The 25,394-nt window shown below is 36.3% G+C and overlaps 1 pseudogene; it reads right to left on the reverse strand.

Moving 5' to 3' along the window:
- The window catches only part of LOC143567864 (GDSL esterase/lipase At5g42170-like), a 39,332-nt pseudogene that overhangs the window by 7,907 nt on the left and 6,031 nt on the right, over positions 1-25,394 (reverse strand).

The raw sequence follows: 25,394 nt of genomic DNA on the forward strand, positions 1-25,394 counted from the left end.
TAAACTGTTAGTTTTAGTGTTTTACACATCATTGGCGTATAGTTTATAACCTTAAATCTTGTATTGATGGGATGCCCCGGGTCCGGAGACCATGGGTCTGTATGCCGATTATTCATCTGGGTATTCACAATTCCAAATGGGGTTGTGAATATTAAAAATTAAGCTAAAAAAAGAGAGCAAACCCGCAGTTATCTGCCACTTAAGTCTATAAACATGATCACAAAAGGTACAAAAGTACAATTGCATTACAGACTTGATCATCCACACTGTTAGCCATGTGGGGTCCCCTTGCTCGCGTCTCATTACCATTAAGAAACGGACCACAAGGGACACGCTACATGTAAGCCCTACAGATGAAATTTTGCATAATCACCTATGGTAATGGTTCGGTGTATTGCTTGATAACGGGGGTATGTCATGTTGTGGGGAACACTAGCTATAAATTAATTGAACCTTAATAATATCTAATGGCTGCTTGGTAGACTTTGATGCTTAAGCTTAGGTGGATAACAATACCCTTGATCGTCTTAACTATTCATAAAAAAAGAGCAACAGAAGTTTTAAATCAGCTAATTTTGAGGTTTAAGTCAAGTTGGGGTGGTCTGGTTCGGTAAAAGCTGAAAATAAGCAGGACTTAATTGTGTAAACCACTGAGTACTATTATTGTCGGATCATATTTGTCCCGGTAAAGATTAAGGCATGGGTTTAAGTGGACAACAATATCGGTGATCGCGGTTTTTGCGTTTTTCTGAGCTTTAAAAAATTAACCTATATGTTTTTAAGACTGTATATTCCGATTCTTATCCAACTACATCAAACTTTTTCAGGGACGAAAAAAGAGTAAGTGTGGGGATATTTGATGTGGTCTAAATTATACATATTATTAAATAAATATTTCCTACACTTTTGAGTATATTTGAGATTGATTTTAATGAATTTTACTAGTTCGTTGTTCATATTTAAAGTTTAAAGGTTTTAAGAGAAAATGAGCTAATATAAAGTGTTTTTACTAAACTTGAGAGCACCGAGTAATTACTCGATTATTATTATTTTTATTATCCATGTTTACTGAACTTGAAATATATATTAAAATTTTATTAAACATATGATTTAATAATGGTCAAGAAAAGAATTATAAACACTTGAATTCAAATTACAAATGGTTAATCGTTTTGGACAATGGCTATTCATTTATATTATTATGTTACAATAAAATTAAACTAATATAAAAACAAGAAAAAGGGTCTGGGTCTTTCAACGAAACAATTTTAATGTATTTATTTATTTTACTTTCAACTTAATTGATTTTATTTGAGCTTAAAATTCATTATTCTATGTAAATGAAGTGGGCCGCCATTCATGTGTTTCTAAAGGAAATTGAAGTCGGTAACAGTTGACTTGAGCTACAAGATTACAAAGAATAAAAAGAGGTCACATTAGAAGATTGAGAGAACCCTACAGAGTTCGACCAAGACCTATTGCCGCAAGAAAGAAGAATATTTTTATAGAAAAAGGCCTTTGGTATATGTGGAGATCGTTTGGGTTCAACACCTACTCATCCAAGCATCATCACTATTCGGTTTGAAGTTATTATTTTAATTATGAGCTTGGTTGTTGAACTTAGTTATTTTTGCTTCTTTGATTTTAAATGCTAGGCTAAACTTATTAGACTGCCTAGGCTTGTGATGAACCTTTGTTGAAGTTTGATTTTATTTGGAGTTTTCTTTTCGTAATGGGTTTATGAAGTAGTAAAAAGTTTAATATTTTTTATTCGATGCATATGGGTGCTTGGTTTTATTTGATGAGTTTTATTGTTTCACAGTTTCCTTGGTGATTGTCTGTCATGTAATAGGATTATGTTAGGTCATTTACTGTGTGTTCTTGACTAGTTTGTGATTGATTTATAATAAGATCATAGAAACAATATTATTAATTAAATAAATAAAAGTGCGCTGCTAATCTAAAAAGCTGTAAGGAGAGAGATTATTTGATAGGTCGTTGTTGATTAAGATTGCTAGACTTAGATCTTCGTAAGGAGTCCGTCTAGGTTTGACTTTTTAACTTTGTCTATTGAGTCGAATGCATTTATTAAACTATCTTTGATTTCCGCGCTGTAAGGTAGGTTGTCGTTTTAAGGTACTCGTTCATAATTAATTAGATAACTGTAAGGAAGTCTAATATTAAAATTGGTGTTTTTAAGAACTTAATAGAAATCCATTGGTGACTTCTTGAAGAGTCAGGGGTCCTGTTCGGGTTTTCTTTTAAGTAATTATTTTATGATCCCAATTCCATAACAAGCATTTTCCTAATAATTGATAACTGAAACTTTGGGGATTCTAGCCTAGGTGGTTTTTCATCGTCATCTTATTTAAATCAATTAAAATTGTCTTTGTTTATTTTACTTATTTTCATAATCAGTTTAAATTTATGTTTCTTTTAAAGTAAAAACCCCCCTTTTTATAATAATAATTAATTAGTCGTGTCAGTAAGTCGAATATAATTAGTTAATATACGTAATTTAAAGAGTCTCGTGGGTTCGATATCCGGACTTACTTAGCTGTACTAGAGTCGACCGATTCACTTGCCGGTTAGTAGTTTTAGTTAAGTTAAGAGTCTAGATTTATTACTTAGTGTCTAGATTAGCTTATTTTTTAGTTAATAAATATTAGACTACTTTTAGCCCATCAAGCGCCGATCAGAAAGAAATAATGAAATAGACAGATCGAAGAAGAAAGAAAACCGAAAGTTAGCAATACACCGAACCCGTGTGGTTCGTAGCTAGATTGAATCTTTATGATTCGTATAGCATGTTTATAGAAAGAATGAAGCCGGTTACAAGTAGCCTTTTAATTAAAGCAAGTTGGTAATTTAAAGGAACAACGTTGATAGATCCATTGAAGCAAGCAGGTTAAAGTATGAATAATGGCAGCAACATGATGTCATAGTCAATGGTCGGCTACTATGTAGGGCGATCTGTAGCAAGTGACCACTGACGGTTTTTTGGCGCCGATGTTGATCAAGAACGTGTGGCTGATCACACCAGTCAAGCTGCAACACGAGTAACTTCCATGTAAAGTCTGGCTTGATTAGCAAGTCCAGCAAGAAGTAAAATCAAGATCCGTGATCAAGATTATGGGGGTGAATGTTGGATAATCTTGATGGTCGGGTCATGAAGCAAATACAAGTCGATGATATGGATTCGGGTCATCAGTTAAATGGGTCTAAAGTAGCTGAAGAAATGGTCTAGGTTTGGCCGAGTTATGTGGAGTTGATAGAATTGAATATTTGGTTTGTTGTAACAAACCAGAGAACGTGGAGTTATTATTATTGCATGTGTTTATTAACTTTGTTTAATATAAATAGATGCATTGTTTTCTTTTGTAATGTATCCTTTATTTTATCAGATATAGCAAGCCCTTATTTAGCATGTTTACTTGTTGGTACATGATGTCAGTAGTTCAGTGTCTAGTGTCTGTAATCGAGTTAGTTGGATTTGTATTTTGTATTAAGCGAAGTTAGCTCACAAGTTCGCTGATATAGGCGAACTTGTAGAGTAAGCGAAGTTAGTGACAACTTCGCCTGAACATGCCAGGCGATGTTGTCGTGTTTATAAGGTGCTAGGTTACGGCTTACTTAATATATAGGAGATCAGTTATCGATAGTCTTAGTTTACGAGTTATTCAGTGTGTGTAATCAGTGATTGATATCACGTGTTTCCAGTTGCAATACAACGTGTCCTTGTTTATTGTAACGTGTGTTTAATCGTGTTAACGTATATCGTCTTCTTCGCTCGTATCGTCTTACGTAGGGATTCCGCACCTACGTAGAACGAGATATTCCGTGTAGATCCGGCTGGGAACCTACAATTGGTATCAGAGCTTTTGCTCGTGATTGTGTGGTTCGGGATTATCACGCGGGTGTAGAAATCGTTCCATTCGACTATTCGCGGGATGAGTTTACCGAGTTTTTGTGTCCTACTCACCTCCCACCATCATAAACAACCCATTACACCTTCACATACCTCGCAAAACCCAGAAATCAAACCTGCAAAATCATCGTGTTCATCAGGCGAAGTTGCCGCTACTGTTCGTAGGGTTTCGGCGAAGATATAAGGTTAAGCGAAGTTATCCACAACTTCGCCTTCCTCTCAAGTTCGCTTATCTCAAGCGAAGTTACCCACAACTTCGCCTACCTCTCAAGTTCGCTTATCTCAAGCGAAGTTATCCACAACTTCGCCAAATCAGGCGAATTTAGAAAAGAGAGCGACGTCACGAATTCAAGCGAAGATAAGACTTAAGCGAAGTTAATTTAACTTCGCCTACAGTACTGTTAAGAATAAAATTTTTATTTTTCGAGTTTCTTTGTATTTTCGTTTCGTAAAAGATGACTTCTATTAATATTACGGAACTGGTGAAGATGGAAGTGGAAGCAGGTTCAGCTACTAAGGCACCGAAGATGCTTAAGGGAACCGATTTTGTAGCGTGGAAAGATCGGTTTGAACAGTATGTTAAATACCAAGATGCTAAGATGTGGGTGTGCATTCAAGATGGTTACATTCCACCAACTGCCTTGTATGAGGGTCGTGAACAGATAAACAAATACAATAAGATGGAAGAAGAAGAAAAGAAAATGTATGAGGCTGAAAGCAAAGCTCATGCAGCGATAACAATGGCTCTTCCACAAGAGATTCTTCACACCTTCAGGAAGTATAAAACTGCTAGAGAGCTTTGGGAAGCACTTGAAAACCGATTTGAGGGTAATGTGGGGATTCGTGCATCCAAGATTAAACTACTCAAAACCCAATTCTCGGTGTTCAAGTATTTGAAGAATGAATCACTTGATGATATCATCACGAGATATTATCATCTGATGACCGAACTCAGCAATTATTCCATCGCTTACAAAGAAGATGAGATCATGGAAAAGCTTCTTGATGCTCTCCCACCGAAATGGGAGATGTAAACTGTGTTGATGAGAGAAGACAAAGAGTTTGCCGACTATGACTTGGAAACAGCAGTCAACAAACTAAGAACTTTTGAACTTAACATGGTTCGAAAAGAGACACCAACTGATCAGGTTCAAGATCCAGGAATGTATTGTGCGAAAGTTAAATCAAGTTCAAGTTCGAAGTCTGAATCATCTGCTTACTACTCTAAGGGAGACTCGGGCGCTAACTCAACACATGAAGGTCATGTATCTCTCAACATGAATGGTGATGTGTGTTTTGCAGCTGGTGGAACAAATGCTTCTAAACCTCAAGCAACAAAGGGTAATTTTTCCCCAAGTGTTTCGAACAACAACTACTCAAAGATGCCCATGAGTGTTAAATCTGCTGAACAGCAGTTTGCTCTCTATGCATCTTTCATTGCTTCATATGAAAATTACATTAAGGGTAAGATTGTTGATCCTGCAACTTTGGACGAAGACTATGATCAGATCGATGCTGATGATCTAGAAGAGATGGATCTGCAGTGGCAGATAGCGATGATTGTGAGAAGAGTTAAGAGGTTTATGAAGAAGACAGGTAGAAAGTTTGTTGGTGAAAGACCAGGTTTTGACAAGTCAAAAGTGCGATGTTATAACTGTCAACAAAATGGACACTTTGCTAAGGAGTGCACAAATGAACGAGTTGAACGTAGTCAGAACAGGTCTACACAACAGAGTGGGGGTGGTAATGAGAATAGAGCCATGATATCCAGACAAAACGGGGAGTACAACTGGAATCTGCATGTTGAGGAAGTGTTCGAACAGGCCAATTTAGCGAACATCGAAACTGCAGGAAGTGAGAAAGTAACTGGAGAAAATGAAGCTTACATGGCAGAAGTGGCAGACCAGCTCACCGAGGTAAGTACTAAACTCCCTTGTACGAAATGTGAAAATCTGTCTGAACAATTGACAACTATAACTGATCAGTTTGTTAGTTAGGATGCTCAATTTAAAACATTAAAAGAAGATCATCATTTCACTAAAGCTAGAGAAAACAGTTACAAGGTAAAAATAAAAGCTAGTGAGAAAGATATCAGAAGTCTTAAAGCAAGTCTAGCTGAAAAAATACAAGTAATTGATCTTAGCTATGAAGTGTTAGAAGAGAAAACCAAACTAATAGCTGAAATGGATAAACAGATAGCTGATCACCAGGTGAAAGTGGTGGAACTAAACAGAAAACTTGAGCAATTTAGAAATTCCTCCGCTATACTTGATCACCTCGTTAGTGATCAAGGTTCCCCAGTTAAAAGGGGATGAATTGGATATCATGAAGTTCCACCACCTTACAATCATAACTATACTTATGATCCTAGTAATTAGAAATCTGTTGATGTTGATTTTGGTCAGACAGTTCCGGTTAAGGTTACTATTAAAGAACCAGAAGTTAGTAAAGGCGAAACAAGTAAGCCTGTTTCGAGTGTTAAGATTTCTGTTCCTAGTCCTGTCTCATCAAATCGGACAAGTCATCCGAGTCGAGTGAGACAAAAGAAGAGGCAGTATTACCAAAACGTGGAGAGGAACATATATCAAATGAAAAGAATTCTCCACTAAACCCGTATGTCCCACCATATGTGAGACAAACGGGCAGTAATGCAGCCTCAACATCTAAAACAACTATTGAAAAGAAAGTTGAACACAGGAGTTGTTTCAGATGTAATCAATTAGGACACCTAATTGCTGATTGCCCTCTGAAGCAGAGATTCAGAGGTATGAGGTCTTCGAAAACTGAGAATAGAACTAACAGTAAGTACTATAATGGTAAAAATGAAAACTCATCAAAGTTCAGACATTCGACTAATCCAGGTTTTCAAAGAAATCGTTCTCAGTTTTTCCCTGTTAACAACCAAATCTTTAGTAATAAATCATTTAATTCACGAAGGTTTGGATGGCCTCATAGTCAATCTACAAAAAGGTATCCTTTTAGGACTTACAGAAATTATTCTAATACTAACTTTGGACAGCCAAAGTACGGGATGTATCGACCCAAGACCAATAGGTCTTCGGTCCCCAGATTTTAATCCTCTGCTTTAATCGTGCAGGAACAGTTGAACAGGGCTGCAAACAATCTATGGGTTGTGGATAGCGGCTGTTCCCGGCACATGACGGGTAACAAGAATTTGTTACACGAATGGAAACCTGTTCAGGGAGGAAGAGTGAGTTTTGCTGGAGAAAGTGGTGGAAGGATTACAGGAATTGGGACAGTGACTAATGGAAAAATGACGTTAGAAAAAGTGAATTTTGTTGAAGAACTGAAGCATAATCTGCTGAGTGTATCGCAGATCTGTGACAAAGATTACACCGTGCACTTTACCAAGAATGAAGAGATCGTACTGTATCCTGGTTTCAAGATACCAGAGGATTGGATGGTAATGAAGGCTCCAAGGGAAAAGAATACGTATGTTATGGATATGAGGTCGACTGAGATGGCAACAGAAGAATCTTGTCTTCTGTCAAAAGCAACTGAATCGGAGTCTGAGTTATGGCATCAAAGAATGGGGCATATTCATCTTCTGAAAATGAACTACATTGTCAAGAATGGGCTGGTGCTGGGTGTTCCCTTGAAAAATTTCAACTTTGAAGACCAATACTTATCGTGCAAAAAGGGAAAGCAACACAAGAAATCCCATCACACCAAGAAAGTTAATTCAATAGTCAGTACCCTAGACCTACTTCACATGGATCTCTTCGGTCCCGTGAATGTAAAAAGCCTATGTGGGACATCATACTGTTTAGTGATCATTGATGACTTCTCTCGATATTCTTGGGTATATTTCCTGAAGACAAAGGATGAAACGGTGCAGATGGTAATAAATTTGATTACCAAGGTTGAGAATATTATGGGGAAAAAGGTTAAATACATCAGGAGTGACAATGGGACAGAGTTCAAAAACTATCAGATGGAGATTTTCTGCTTACAGAAAGGGATAGACCACCAGTACAGCGCTCCGTATACTCTGCAACAAAATGGGGTGGCTTAGAGGAAGAACAGAACGCTAATTGAAGGAGCCAGAACCATGCTGGCTGATTCGAAACTTCTTGTGGTGTTCTGGGCTGAAGCTGTTGCTACAGCCTGTTATATCCTTAATAGAGTTTTAACTGTTAAAAGATTGAATAAAACATGTTATGAACTTATGCATGGGAGAAAGCCTAACTTGAGTGGTCTCGAACCATTCGGGTCCCCGTGTTCGATATTAAAGACGAACTCAAAATTTGGTGAAATAGTCGACGAAGGTATTTTAGTCGGATATGTTGTTGGGACTCCCAACAGACGAGTCTTTAATACATCGACCAGCAAGGTTGAGGTGGTGTGTAACACTGATATCACAAGTTACAAATCACCAAAACCAAGCACGGGACCCTGTGGGGCTTTTGAATATGATAGGCTTTTTAAATCTTTTAACATACCTTACTTGGATTGTGCAGAAGTTGATGAGAGAATAGCTACGAAGATGCTTTATGATGAGGAAGAAAATGTTGTGCAAAGACCGCTGTACGATGAATGTTAACCTTCCTCGTCAAATGTTGTCGATACCCCTGCTGCCTCTACAGAAGAGGAATTCTTCAATCCGTTTCACTCTCAACAACAATCACCCATTGATGAGCTACCTTCGAACCTGGAAGACACTCTGCAAGTCAGTTCGGTTCCGACTACGAGAGTTCACAAAAATCACCCTTTGGAGAACGTGATAGGTGATCTGTCCGACGGTGTACAAACAAGACAAAGCTTGAATGAGCACACCTGTGTTTACACAAGCATTAAAGATACAGGCATCATTAACGAATGCTTATACACCTGCTTCATCAGCCAGATTGAACCAAAGAATTATCAAATGGCTCTCAAGGACAGTTCGTGGGTCGAAGCCATGCAAGAAGAGTTAGCCCAGTTCAAGAAGATGGAGGTATGGAATTTGGTTGCAAAACCGAAAAATGTGCATGCTATTGGCACAAAATGGGTTTTCAAATGCAAGAGAGATGAAAAAGGGATAATTATCGGGAACAAGGCGAGGCTGGTTGTAAAGGGTTTTAATCAGCAAAAGGGGATCGACTACAATGAAGTGTTTGCTCCTGTGGCGAGATTGGAAGCGATTCGATTGTTTTTGGCATTTGCTGCACACAAGGAGATGAAGGTTTTCCAGTTAGACATGAAGAGTGCGTTTCTTAACGGTAAAGTCGATGAGGTTGTGTACGTTGAGCAACCTCCGGGTTTTCCTGACCCAGACTTTCCTGATCACGTGACAAGCTAAGTAAAGCACTGTATGGGCTACATCAGGCCCCTCGTGCTTGGTACGCAACTCTATCTGATTACTTGCTTGAGAATCAATTTGAAAGGGGAAAGATCGATAGCACACTGTTCTTTAAGAGAAAAGGAAGCGACTTTCTTCTAGTACAAGTCTACGTGGACGACATCATCTTCGCTGCATCAAAAGTCGCCATGTGTCAGGAATTTGAAGCCGTCATGAAAAAGAGGTTTGAAATGATTGCTATGGGTGAACTAACTTTCTTTTTAGGACTGCAGGTTGATCAGAAGAAAGATGGGATGTTCATTCATCAGACTAAGTATGTCCATGACGTTCTCAAACGCTTCAAAATGGAGGACAACACTCCATTTGATACTCTAGTGTGCGTCAACCATAAATTGGGTGCTGATTCAGACAGTGATGCAGACGTGGACCCCACCCAATATCGGGCAATCATAGGTTCTTTAATGTACTTAACTGCTTCTTGACCTGATATTATGTTTGCAGTTTGTCTTTGTGCACGCTTTCAGGCAAACCCAAAGGAATCTCACTTGAAGGGTGTGAAGAGGATATTGCGGTATCTCAAAGGCAAGCCTAAGCTGGGGTTGTGGTACATGAGAGGAGGAGACTTGGATTTGGTCGCCTACACAGATTCTGATTATGGAGGATGCAATCAGAATCGGAAGTCAACAACAGGTGGATGTCAGTTTCTTGGAGGCAGATTAGTGTCATGGCAATGCAAGAAGCAGACCTCAGTCGCCATTCCAACCTGTGAAGCAGAATACATGGCAGCATCGAACTGCTGCTCCCAGGTTCTTTGGATACAGCAGCAATTGCGCGATTATGGTCTGAATTTCACTCATACTCCTATTTGCATAGATAACACTGCTGCTATCTCAGTAACTAACAATCCAGTAAAGCATAGCAAAACTAAACACATTGACATCCGTCATCATTTTATACGGGATTGTGCTGAGAAGAAATTGATTGTGCTCGAAAAGGTTGATACGTTAGATAATTTCGCTGACTTGTTTACTAAAGCGTTTGACAAAACTCGTTTTCAAAACCTTGTTGAGCTGAATGGGATGATCAATCCCGAGTAACCGTGTTTTTCGTCTTTGTTAAAAAAAAAAAAACAACAACAACAACACGTCACTATCGCTTAGAATTATGTCGGTTGCCTCAGTTTGAAGGACATATCTTCGGATATGTTTGGTCCTCATTTCTACTTGTAGAATATAAGGATAGCCATTAACCAGATGACTGAAAGTGACCGGGGCGGTTTATGATGTGTTTTTAATTCTTTCGCTGAAAATTAGTCGTTCATACTTAGTTAGAGGGACACATACTTGTATGTGGTCGGTCCAGCTGATCCATTGGATCTTCAGGATAGCCGTTTACCAGAAAACTTCGACTTGATCGGGGCGATAGAAGTTAAAAAAATTTTTTTTTTGGAGATGAAATTATTTTTCAAGTCTACTACTTCGTAAGAAGTTCCTTTACTATGTTTAACAGAAAATTGATCCAACCTTGGAAAGTGATAGATATACTGATTCTGTGTGCTTAACTAGTGAAGTTATTAGGCCTAAAAGACTTTAGAACAGTCATTGTATGTCATGGTAGCTTTTTATGGTGCGTAAAAGTAGAAGTGATACTAACTAAATCTCCTCGATTTTACGTGGAAACTCCTTAAGAGTTGTGCATGTTTCCATATATATATTTCCGAATGATAAGCAGAAAATCGATTACCCAGTCATACACGAGCCCGTGAGTGTTCTGATTCCCGAGAAGATGGTGTGTCAAGAAACTGCAGTGATCCAGATTCGGGACTTGCAGTAGTTTACTTGAAGCTGTGTAAATATATATTTTTTTTTAAAAAAATAAATAAAAAAATTATGTGTTACTGAGACATTCTAGAGCTTATGATGTTAATACTTCTCAATCAAGATGTAAGAAAGAGAACGGGAAGACGAGTCTAAAGATCGAAGAGTACTTACTATTTAATCAGACACTACGGGTCGAGGCCAACTCGGGGTGACTTGGGGAAAGCCAAATACGCTTTGAGAAAAGATAGGAGACATCACAATCTCTGAGGTGTTGCCCATTTAAGTTTTGAGCTTAATTGAACCTAACCCGTATCACAGAAGCGATGAAAACCATTTTAAGTTACTTACCTGCTTACAACCTGTTTCTTTATGTCATAATACAGCTGAACACGGATCTGTGTGACAGTCACTTAATTAGTATGATTTCTGTTCGGATCTTTTCTAAAACATGGTAGTCCCTGTCGAGACTGAAATTTGATCCCGTGTACTTTATTGTTTAAAATTTTTCTACTTATGTAGTTGTATGATTTTATACCTGGTTACTTGGTCTTGATCGTATCATTTAACTCTTTAAAGGATGTTTTAAAACTTAATTGCAAATTGTTCAAATTATAGGGGTTTGTTTTGTAAAGTTTAATATCGGCGAAGTTATCCATAACTTCGCCTGCAATAGGCGAATTTATCCATAACTTCGCCTGTATAACCTTAACCCTATATAAAGGATTTTTAAGGTCAAACAGTTCATTATTTTCAAACAACCAACGAACTTGTCTTCCTGTAACCCGGCGAACTTATCGCAACCCTAAGCGAACATATAGCATCGATCAATCTGTGTTTTCTTTCTCAGTTTCTAATCCGAGTTATAGGTGTGTAGTGTCGATAGTATCATCTAATTACTGTCCTTAACGTTAATCAAAGTGTATTTCGAACCGATTCGCGACCTCGTTTAGTCGAAACCTCAACACCCGATTTTCAAACCTGTTATTACGTGGTCGTAATCAACTTGATCGTCTAGATCGTCTTAAAAACATGTTTTACGAGATCCTCAATCTCCAAATTCACCAACTACACGTCGAATTGAAAACCTTAACTGTTGCCGATTCAGATTCGGCGAAGTTACAGTTTAGGCGAAGTTATCCGTAACTTCGCCTGAGGTTTAACTTCGCCTGACAATTAATTATGTAACAGTTTATGAGGCGATGTTGTGGTTAGGCGAAGTTATCATTAACTTCGCCTGGCCCTTTTTATTTAACTGTTATCCGGCGAAGTTCAAGTTGAGGCGAAGTTGTTCCCAACTTCGCCCCACCTCTAACTTCGCCTATACAGAATACATCATAACCTCGCTCATGGTAACAGGCGAACTTGTGATTTGCCTTGACGTTTCTCTAACTTAGACTGTTTATTTTAGAAATGGCAGCTGTAGCTGGAGCAGGCGGTGCAGGTGGTGATGAAGGTGGAGACAACAACCGACAGTTTTTCCCGGGGCATAACATGTACATCACATTGGACCCGGATGCGAGCGGTGTTGATGATTTCCGCGATATCATCACGTTTCTACTACGCTCGCGTATATTCCACGCGATTACCACAACACTGCCGATATCCTTGCCAAACATTGAGGATTTTTGGCAGACAGTGGAGTATGACTATCGCGTAGAGCCCCCGGTTATGCGAGCAACGGTCAACAATCAGATAGTTCAGTTCTCATTTGAACAGATCCGGGCGGCTTTGCGGTTTGGAGAAGAAACGAGAGACGATTCGACAGATTTTGTGGCTCCATTCCGAGATGGAGCGTTTCTGAGAATGGGATACTCTGGTCCCTTGGGGGACACTCAGAGACGCAAGGGGTTCTTGCTCGACCGGTGGCGCTTTCTCATGCATGTGATAATAGTGTGCATGTCAGGGAGAAAGGCTGGTACTGATGGGATGGGCGCGACCATGCAGTCGGCGATGACTGCTCTGACTTACAATAAGCGTTACAGCTTTAGTCAGATGGTCTTCTACGAGATAGATCGTCAGAGAAGAGCGGTGGCGCGTTAGAGATTTCTTATGTATCCAAGATTCATTCAGATGATCTTGAATCACGTTGCTCCAACGCTACCTCAGCGCCGCCCAATCAGATATGTAGAAAGTGTCAGCAAAAGGATTTTCGCCCAGTGCAGATCTTCCAGTGCGAGGAGTAAACCTGAGCTCCGTCCTCGACATACTCCATTATTCGGGTACTTGATCAACCCGGAGTATGTTCCAGCTCGTGGGGACGAGTTTCGAGATCCTCAACCACAACAGGCTGGAGCACCTCAAGCTATACCTGCTGCTCCTGTTGTGTCACCGGAGGAGAATGTAGACCTTGATGCTGCGTATGGCGGTCAAGGTTTCTTTGATATGGAGAGGGTTGACCCTGAGGAAAATGTGCAAGTCTCAGTTGAAAGGGTTTCGCGTGTGAATGTGACTAGGACAGCTACAACGGTGGCTGATTCTGATTCTGATGATGATGTGGCGAAACCAGACGAATTTTGGTAACTCAAGAACGAATTCATGGGAAAAGGAAGAGAACCGATGATGACAGCGAGTCAGATTATGAGGAAGAAGTACATCAGTTGGTTCGCAGATCAAGAAGGGAACGGGCAGGTGTAGGTTCGGGAGCTGGTGAGAGCTCAAGGGTGGTACGTTTCACCCCACCCGCACTGTCCGGTATGACTATAGTTCCTACATCATTACCAGTTACAAGGCCAAGCGCCACGGATGTTCCCGTGGTGGCTACCTCATCTTCATTTGGTCTCCCACCCACTACATTCCACCTATCGACTCCGGAGATTGTATCCTTGCCACCTCCAACTCTTACTCCAACGGAGGTCGTGGCAAGATTTATTGAGTCGACAGTGGTGGCCACTGCAGGGTTGTCGGTGACGATACCACCTGCGGTTACGTTTACACCTACTTCTGAGGTCCCGGTGACATCGGAAATCCCTCCTCAGTACACTCAAGATATATCACATCTGAGGTTTGATTTCGATGCAACCTTATCAGATTCTGAACGAATAGCAGCGCTTGAAAGGGTCGTGGCAGAACAATCAAGGGTAAATCTTATCCAGACCCATGCTATTCAGCGCCTCGTTGCAGAGAATCAGATACAGTCGCCCCTGCTGATCGAACATGGAAAAATCATTGAGGCTTTGAAGGAGTTCTTGGCATCTCAGGGGGAGACGAGCTGTAAAGGCGATGAGCTGAGGACTAAGAAGCGAAATGATCGAGACGATAATCCCAATAAATCGAAAGGTGCAGGTGGAGAGTTGCCAAGAACTGAACAAGCTCTTGGGACTTCCACATCTCAGGGGGAGTCAACAAGTGCAGCGGGCGGTACAGGTGATGAGGTGGTGGTCGTGGATGTTGAGGAGATGGATGATGAATTTATAGGTGATGACGATGTGTTACCGGTTGAAGAGATAGAGAAGATTGGTGCAGAGATTGTTATTGATAATGATATTGAAGAAGGAGAGATAGTAGAGGAGAATGTGGAGCATGAGATTCCGGAAGTTGATAAGGCAGACATGGGTCAAGATATGGGAAGCGATGAGACGGAATGGGAGGAGCAGCCAAGATGGAAAGAAGGCTATGCTCAGTGGTTCGTAAAAACTAAGAAACCGGCGGTCCCTACTATGTTCAAGAAAAGTTACAACATCAGGGGTTATGCTGAATCGAGAAAGGGAATTATATGCTGGATATATGATGAGCAGTTGAGGCTCTTTGTAATTAAAAGGTATGATGGTGTTCAGTATTTCAAGAGGCTATTGAGATCGTTGAATACGTTGCCTGAGTGTGAAGTGAAGGACTTAGCCAGATTGGGGTTGATAAACAGGAGTGATGATAACATGGCTAGGGTCATTGGAAAGATTGTCTGGAAGGAAAGCATAAAGGAGAAAAAGTTCGAGCTGTTGAAACCAAAAAAGGGAAAACTTATTGAAGAAAAAGATAGAAGATTGAGAGCAGATGGCAAGCCTTGGATGATCATGAAGTATAAGCCGATCCGGTGTTTAAAAGAAGTGCCGATGAAACAAATGCCCAAGGATGTGCTGAAATATCTGAAGTGGTGGTATGTAGATTGTGAAACAGCTGAAGCAGTAATGGAGGACGAAGATGAACAAGAGCTGATGAGAGTATATGATCCGATGCATCTAGTGAACTTGTCTCAAGCTGATCTGCAGGTGCTGAATGAGAAGAAGATATTTTATATTCCTGCTTGGAAAGACGAAGCGAAGAAATATCAAAGAGTTGTTTCGGTATGTGTACGAGAAGGAGTTCATGCTTGAAGACGAAAGATCCAAGATTGTTCAAGATTACAAGACACGTGTTTGAAGATAGAGATATGAAGCTACTGCCAAGGGTGAGTCTGTTGGTACATGATGTCAGTAGTTCAGTGTCTAGTGTCTGAAATCGAGTTAGTTGGATTTGTATTTTGTATTAAGCGAAGTTAGCTCACAAGTTCGCTGATATAGGCGAACTTGTAGAGTAAGCGAAGTTAGTGACAACTTCGCCTGAACATGCCAGGCGAAGTTGTCGTGTTTATAAGGTGCTAGGTTACGGCTTACATAATATATAGGAGATCAGTTATCGATAGTTTTAGTTTACGAGTTATTCAGTGTGTGTAATCATTGATTGATATCACGTGTTTCCAGTTGCAATACAACGTGTCCTTGTTTATTGTAACGTGTGTTTAATCGTGTTAACGTATATCGTCTTCTACGCTCGTATCGTCTTACGTAGGGATTCCGCACCTACGTAGAACGAGATATTCCATGTAGATCCGGCTGGGAACCTACATTACTTTCATAGTTTAAGTGTGTTTTGTGTGCGTAAATCTTGGGCCTGAACCAACAAAGAAAGTCCAGATCAAATAATTTGTTTGTATTTTATTTTCCTATTGTCAACGCAAACACATAAACAAAAGAGCAGGCTATTTTCTTGGCGGTTACGGTTTGACTTGTAACCCTTAAAGTTGGTGTTTGTTTTCTTCCAACCAGAATTATTCCGTCACTAACCACGTTAGGATTGTGACATGGTCGGTGATAAAGAAGGAGGGAGCTCAGGTGCAATGAAATAATCGATAGGTGGTTTTGTTTTGCAAGCACCGAAGTTAACTTCGACCAGCTACGCATCATGGTCGGTTATGGTGAAAATATCTTGGGTGTCGAATGGTTTGCATGATGCGATTGATAAAGAAAAGGGTGCATGAATTGAAGAAAGAAAGAGTTTATGGCCTTGGGTGTTATCTTTCAAACCCTACCTGAAGACGTGATGCTTCAGATGACCAAGTATTCAGAATTGAAAGATGTTTGGGAAGTGTTAAGAGTTCGTTATCTTTATGCCAAAGAAATCGGAAAGCTTGTGTTAAAATGCTAAGAACCGAGTTAGATAGATTAAAGATGGGGTAGACAGAAAGTATTGATGATTATGCATCGAAGTTGGGTGGGGTAGAGTAAAAGTACATGAGCATGGGAGCGGTACTTGAAGAAGAGGTTTTGTTAAGAAAGTTCTTGAAATCTATGCCGGATAAATATTTACATGTTGTTTCTTCGACAGAGCTACTCACAGACATCGAAACAATGGCGTTTGAAGATGTGGTTGGGCGTTTGAAGGCATATGAAGAAAGAAAAGAGTTCAAGAATGTGAATGGAAGTTCATCCCAAAGTCAACTCATGTTCACCCAACCGAAAAATGTTGAAAACTACCAAGGACGTGGTTGAGACCGTGGAAGATACAACGGACGAGGAAGAGGGAATCCAGGATGGAATGGTGAACGTAAGAATGATGAACGGGGTGAATACCGGAAAAAAAAACCCTGAAGAATGGGAAGATAGAAGGAAGTATGTAACATGCTACAACAGTGATAAGATTGGGCACTACTCGAATGAATGTAAAGAACCAAGCAAAGGGAACGATGAAGTAAATTAGACAAAGAACGAAGATGGTGTTGATCCTTCTTTGTTTGTGGCAGGTTGTTAAAATAATTAAAGTAAGTTTGAATGAAGAAAGGGTTATCCTTAGTGTGTTTGAAAAGAATGAAGGTACATGGTACTTAGAGAATGGTGCAAGTCATCATATGTCAGGAAAGAAAGAGTTTTTTACTACCTTGGATGAACGAGTTTCGGGTCAAGTGAAGTTTGGTGATGGATCCGAGATCGAAATCAAAGGTAAAGGTAACGTGACTGTGGTAAGCCAGACTGGTGAAAAGAAAACGTTTTATTTGTTTGAAAAGAATGAAAAGAATGAAGGTACATAGTACTTAGACAATGATGCAAGTCATCGTATGTCAGGAAAGAAAGAGTTTTTTACTACCTTGGATGAACGAATTTTGGGTCAAGCGAAGTTTGGTGATGGATGCGAGATCGAATCAAAGGTAATGGTATTGTGACTGTGGTAAGTAAGACTGGTGAAAAGAAAACGTTTTGTGATGTTTTCTATATGCCTAAGTTGAAAACCAATCTTCTTAGCTTGGGAAAGTTGGATGAAGAAGGATGTAAGATTGACATAGCCAATGGGATTTTGAGGCTACGTGATCAGAAAGGAAGACTGTTGATGAAGGTTCAGAGAAACATGAATAGGACGTACAACACAAAGCCTTAGGTATGTTGTAACCATAATAGCTTTGAATTTGAAAAGAAAGAAAGTCATGATGTGAAACCGATTATGAAATTGAGGGAAATTCGGTTTGGAACGATCCCAAATGATTTGTTTGGAGTTACACATTGGTCAAGAACGAATTGATGAAAAGAATCAAGTTGAGAAAGAAAATGGCAATATGGTTTCAGAGTTAAGCACTAAAGGAACGAATGTTAAGTTTGAAAAATTGGTGAAGTAAGTATGTTATAGCCAGTTGAAAAAAAGGAACAAATGCAAGAAGAATACAATTCAAGATTAAAGGGTGAATGAAGATTTAATCTTCATTCGTTAAGTGATTAAAGTTCTGGGTTTGTTTTTGTTAAGTTTTGTAATGGATTACTTTAGAATAAGTTTGTCTTGTTTTTAAAGTTAGGTTTGCCTTGGAGAATAAGTTGACTAGGTTTATAAATAGGGTCTAGATTATTAGTTTTATTAGAGAGAGCCAAGAGGGAGTCTATTCTCCTTGTATATTCATGAAGTGAAGTTCGTTTGTTATATTCGTTTGATTATATGAAAAGAGTCGAGGGTTGTCACCCCAATATCGCGTGTTCGTTTGTTTGTTCATTCGTTTGATTCGATTGTTTGATCCGTTTGGGCCGACATTCAGAACTACCATCTAATACCTTAGTGTACCATTTTGAGACGGGATGTCAACTGTCTATATTGATTTTGACTCTCTAGGCCTAACTCATCCAGTGACTTCTTTTATGAGGAAACCATCATTGTGGGAAAGCCTACTTGAGTCAGATTTTTTTCCCAAAGATTTTAATTGTCTTAAGCATTAAACCATCATCCTATTTCATTGGATCAGAAGAACAATCGATTGTAGCGAGATAACTTTTAATATTTTTGAATTCCATATTTTACTAAGATATAAATGGGTTCATTTGCTTGCCAGCTAAATAACTTTTATGCATGAGTAACGTTCCAATAAAGGAAAAGCAAAATGGTAAATGTGTCTCTTCACTCTAGTCTCTTATATATATATATATATATATATATATATATATATATATATATATATATATATATATATGTACTAGCTTTAGAAACCGTATGTTATACGGGATAATTTAATGTATGAATTACAATGAATAATTTAATACAAATACAAAGAAACATAATTAAGTCTCTTTATCATGTAAAATAATGTATTACAAATATAGTCGTTTTATATCATCAAATATATTTGAATTATAAATTGAGAATGAGTTATTCTACTATCAGTATACAATAATGAAGCAATATCACTGGAAACAACATTTAAAAACATGAGGCCTTTCGATGTGAAAGATGTAGCTAAAGTCTTTCACAAAAATGTTATACATTCCAAATCTGGCCATAGACAAAAAAGACACAAAAATTTCTTTTTTAAACAACTTTTATGTTGTCCTTATAAATACATTGTTGTTCAACTATCACAATAGTCTAATAATATATATAAAAATGGAAAATTTATCTATGATTTTTAAGACTGTATACTTATAAAAAAAATTATTATAGTTTTCTTCAATATGAAAATATCTCAAAAAATTGAATGTTAATTTACTCTTTTAATATAAACTCTTTTATATATAAAATTCAATTTTAAAGAAAATATACTTTATGCCATGTAATTGTTATATTAATATTTTTTTAATATTAAGTATGTTTAGAATATAATTTATGGCATTAATAATATAAATAATGGAGATTGACCAATTAGTACGGTATTTTGAATTAATAATTAATACTATATTTAGAACCAAGATTTTTTTCTTTTCCATCAGTAGAAGAGAAGTGATTTTAGCGAGAATTTGATAGTTAGAATTAACCTCAGAATGCCATGTGTCAAGAATTATTTTCTTTTATTAGTATAGGTATATATATATATATATATATATATATATATATAGGATTGATTTCTTTTGAGAACTACTTTGAGTTTTAAGAACTCGAAAGAACTCAACGTAACAATTTTTTTTTCGAATTTTTTTTACACGTGTGTAATACGTAAGTGTAAGTGATGTACAAAAAATTACGGAATTTTATTACACACCGAATCGACTTTTTACACATGTGTAACTAACATTTAAACTTATGTAATTATCAAAAATACTTATTCTCTTTCCTGCTTCATTTTTTAATTGAATTTAATCTCAGCCACATATTTCATATCATTTAATTAAATGTGTGGTTCAAAATTGAGTTCTTAAAGTTCTTAAAACTCACCATGGTTCTAAAAATAACCCTCCATATATATATATATATATATATATATATATATATATATATATATATAGCGAGAGAGAGAGAGAGAGAGCAATGTTATAATAAGAAGTAGATTTTTCCTGAGAAATGATAAAGTATGTTTTCACCATTAGATCTAATAAAACACATCGCACAATAAACACATCGTAACTAAAATAAAATACACTGCCCAATAAACACACTTTCTATATCCATTGTCAGATCAACATATCTAATGCACCAGATTATTTCTTACACTTCTTAGACACACTATACTTCTTATTATAACCCCAACCTATATATATATATATATATATATATAGGATCAGGATCATGAGATAACCTTTTTGAAATTGAGAACCATGAGAACCATTCTAGACCACAAAAATCCCAAAAATAAAAAAAATCATAAAATAAAAAAACACAAAAATGAAAAAAGTAAAAAAACCAAGAGTCTTATTTTAACATCCCGGTTTCATTAAAAAAAACTCGGTTTAGCCAAATTATATACACATATGTATAATATATACATATATGTACATTTACATGTTTTTATGTACACATATGTATAATTTAAGATAAATGATACTATACATATGTGAATATTACGTAACTAAAGATTATATAAAATTATACATATATGTATAATACGACGTTTTCTTATTCTTTTTTATTTTTTTATTGAAACTGGAATGAAATATAAGAATTTTGGTTTTTTTACTTTTCTAAAATTTTTATTATTTTTTGTTTTATGATTTTCTTAAATATTTTTTAAAGCTGTTTTTAATGGTACAAAATGGTTCTCAAAGTTCTCAATTTGCAAAGAGTTCTATTAGGATCCTTACCATATATATATATATATATATATATATATATATATATATATATATATATATATATATATATATATGGTCAAGTTATTCTATAAAGGGGAACAAAAATTAGAAGGATGAGAAGGATTTGTAGCCACACAAAAAACCCTAAAACATATTAAAAAAATAAATAAAAAATCATAACTCAAAATTTAATTAAAAAAAAAGAAAAAAGTAAAAACACAAAAATATTTTCACCGTCTTTCTCATTCTCGTAAAAAAATGGTAAGTGAAACAAGTCTTTGATCTCGGCATTGTGTCTTTTCGTCGATTTTTTTTATTTTTTCGTTTTTTTAACGGGAATGATAGCGGAAACATTTTAGTTTTTAATTTTTTTTTGTTTTTTTATTTATATTTTGAGTTATGATCTTTGTATTATTTTTTTTAAATTTATTATTAAGAGGTTTTTTGTGTAGTCACAAATTCTTCTCACATTTCTTATTTTTGTCTCCCTTTGTAATATATATATATATATATATATATATGATCAGGATCATTTGAGAACTATTTTGAAATTGAAAACTATGAGAACCATTTTAAACCACAAAAAACCCTAAAATTTTTAAAAATCATAAAACCAAAAATAACGCAAAAATAAAAAATCCAAAATTCTTATTTATCATTTCGGTTTCATAAAAAAAAACTTTGTGGTTTAGCTAAATTATGCACATATGTATATTATGTACATATATGTGCATACATGTTTTTTTTTCATACACATATATACAATTTAAGGTAAATGATAATATACATATGTGTACAATGCGTAACTAGAGATTAAATGAAATAATACACATGTGTATAATATGATTTTTCTTTATTTTTTTATATGAAACCGGAATGAAATATAAGAATTTTAGTTTTTTTTTACTTTTTAAATTTTTTTGTTTTATAATTTTTTTAAAGGTTTTTTTTACACAAAATGTTTCTCAAATTTTTTAATTTCCAATGAGTTCTCTTAAAATCTTTACCCTGTATATTTTTGTTATATGTTGATTTTACTTTTGAAATTTAAATATTACTTTGCACTTGTTTGATCACCATGAAGTTTTACATAATGAACATTAGGGAACGTGGTTGGGTGCTCTTTGAGATTGGAGAACAGTGGATATGGAAGTATTTAATATTGCTCTTTAAGAGAATCCAGTGAATAGTAGCGGATGTAAAAGAAAAGTTGAGAGGTAGTACATCGCTAATTTTTTAAGTAGTCGATGCATAAAACAAAGAAGAAAAAAAAAACACTAAAATTATAGTTTGTCAAGATAATTGAGAGATAACATGGGCTACCCCTCAACCAGTAGTAGAGCCGCCTCTACTAGTGAAGTTATTGATTAAGTTTCCTCTAATTTGACCAGTGACGTGATTCTTGATGAAGACCTTTTACTCACATTTAAATTATTTTTTTTCAAAAATACATAAACAATTTGGTCAAAATTACGAAGGATGTAGTGATGTACTATACATGAGCGGGATCCACTATGAATGAAATTAATCTACTAAAGGTATAAATAATTAGAATTATAGTTATTACTATGCAGTTTTTAACTAAATTAATTACATTACAAATAATAATAATAATCATCATCATCAGCGTACTAAGTAAATCCCATCAATAGCAAAGCTATGGTAGGGTTTGAGGATGGTAAGATGTAGACAGCCTTACCTCTACCTTGTAGGAATAGAGAGGCTGCTTCTGGTGAGACTACGGCTCAATAATGGTTTTGCATCAAGCCTTGGTTATAAGGCACATAACACCCAACCATCGGGACATCGGTCGATTGGTGCATGCACCCTTGTCTTTCGGCTATCAACACCACCACATGATGTCTGATTAACCTTCCGCCACTTTTAACGTTATTTTCACGAGATTACTAAAATGACGTCAAAATTAGTGTAATTTCACTTTAGCCCACCCGAGGGTTCACACATATATACATATGCACGTATCGTAAGGCGTATTATGTGTCTCAAGTTAAAAACTATTTGTATTTGATTGTAACATGTATTATGTGTTCGTGTTATACTTGATACAAAAGCGATATAATGCCATATATTTTTATGATTATGATGAAAAAAGTGGTCTGAGTAATGTGTTTAGTGTGTGAATTGAGCCAAAGATGTCAGAAAAAAAAAACTTACCTAAAAGGTCTGGTAGTGTTTTGCCATTGGAGAACCTTCCTGTTGGTTTTCCTCCAAGAAAATCCTTTCCATAAGGGAGGAAATTTCCTTTACCCAATGTGTTGATATAATTGTTATTCCCTTGATCAACAAATGAGTCTCCAAATACTAACACAGCTAATACTGACACATTTTTATTCAGAATTATTCTTCCTTCGCTGCTGCATAAACAAACAGAAGCATATGCACAAAACAAAATAACCTTAACAACATAAAGAAGCATTCTAAAAAAATGTACCAAAAGCAAGACCAAGACTTATAGGACTTTAACAACTATATTTGGATCTATGGATTATGTCATATATGTATAGAGATTGGATATATATTATTGGTGTACTTTGTTTGATATTAAATATTTTTCCAGGATATGCTGCATCCTATATTAAATGCCACGTTCTCATTAGTTACGGTTCCTTTAATTTGACTGTTTTTCACTGTTGTCCTTGCTGTTGTGTTTGTTTATGAAAAGAAATATCATGTTCTATATTTTTCTTTGAACGGTGAATTTTTGTCATTTGATAGACCTCCCAACCTCTTGTGTTTTAAAGACTTTGTCTTTGCTAACGGGCCACATACCCCTATTGGTATATCGTCTTTGGTATCACCAGACTAACTTGACATGTCTATTTTTTACGGACAATTGCATATATTATTTTGTAATTTCATTAAATGCACTCTTAACCAACCCAAATTTCCAATTGTATATATCCCTATTGATTAATGAAATATCAAATTTTTACTCTTATTCCATCCAACTTTCACACCTTCTACATCCTTAATTATCGATTCATTATGCACTTCATCATCAAACAATTATTGCTTCACCTCATTAAACAAAAGATTAACAAAACGCTCCGGACTACATTCAGTTATGGAATGAGAGTGGTTATGATCGTTTTCATTTTCTCCTTTTTTTCAGATTTAAATTTCACACTTAAATGTGTTGATCAAGCGTGTCAGCTTTCAATTTGCAACGCTCCAACTACTTACAAATTCTGAACGGATCTTCAATCGGGCAGTGTTGTCCTTCGGCTAGTCAGTTGAACCCAATTTGAGCATTTCATTTGAACTCCTAGAAACATAAGGACCCCTCAACATACCTTTAGTTCAAACAAAGTGTTACTTGATTATTATGGTGTGCTTTTTTCCATGGGCGGGTCTAGTTTATTGGGTGTGGGTTCACGGGAACCCACTGAGTTTCGGATTTTATATAGAATGCCTATATAAAATATGATAGTGAACACATAAACAAAGTTGAAACATGGTCTAATGGTAAAACCTTGCTTTAGTTATGTGAGAACCTGGGTTCAATTCCCACTTACAGTATCTTCTTTAATTTTTTTATTACTGGTTACTTAATGTGTGTGTATCTTACTATCTTATGCTTGGCCCAACAACTTAGCTGGCATGCAAATCTGATTGCTATGTATTATATAGAAAGAGAGATAGGCTTAGCCTTTCTAAAAGAATGTTATGGTCATTATTTTGAGGAAACAAATATGATCTTTAGTAAAATCTCATTCTTGGTACAATGAATCGACCCGAAACCGTCGAATTGAACCGAACCATCGAAGCGATCCGAACAGTCGAACGACCCGAACCGTAAGACCGACCCGAACAGTGAACCCATTAAAAAATATTCCTAGATCCGTCAGTGCTTTTTTCCACAAATAAACAAGCATTCCCAAGCAACTGAAACGGTGTCTTAGTCAACGTACGCGTTACTCTTCAATTTATTAGCAACTGAAGTGAATTTCATAAATTGACAGTCGAAACAGATTAACTAATCAAAATGATTAATAATATGGAACAAATATTCAAATTAATCCAGAATTCTAGCTGAATTAAGTTAAAACCTTACAGGAAATTTATTTTATTATTGCACTAGGTTAGCTACTCGTGTAGCACACGGGTTAGATAAATAAATTTATTCAAATAATAACAAAATGTAAAATACAAAAAAATATCTTCAAAAAATATGAATATATATTATATGGCAGAATAAATTACACAATTTGGATATAAAAAGTTGTTACAAAATTCATAAACTACAAAATATTTCTTTGTACACAATATTTGTAGTTTTATTTATAACTTTACTTTCTATATAAAAACTTAGTAGTTTCACGTTGTTTTTGCTTTTAACTTTAGATAATGCAACACAACTGATCATAAGCTAAAATAAATTGTCTAAAAAATAAATCAACTATCTACAATGATTGACCTTAGCTTTTAATCTTCATTGCAAACAAAATAAAGTGAAAATTTCATTATTTGAAATTAATTATTTTATTTAAAGGCGTAGGATTTGTTTTTAAAAATAAAAGTATGATTTCCAATATTACTTCTGGATATGATTTCAGCTTCTGTAGCACGATTATCATATTGTGTTTTCATATGTAGTTTAG

The sequence above is a fragment of the Bidens hawaiensis genome, unplaced genomic scaffold (assembly GCF_021521415.1).
Source record: "Bidens hawaiensis isolate Kalapana, Puna unplaced genomic scaffold, B.hawaiensis_p1.1 tig00000001_1, whole genome shotgun sequence".
In the NCBI taxonomy this organism is placed as follows: Eukaryota; Viridiplantae; Streptophyta; class Magnoliopsida; order Asterales; family Asteraceae; genus Bidens; species Bidens hawaiensis.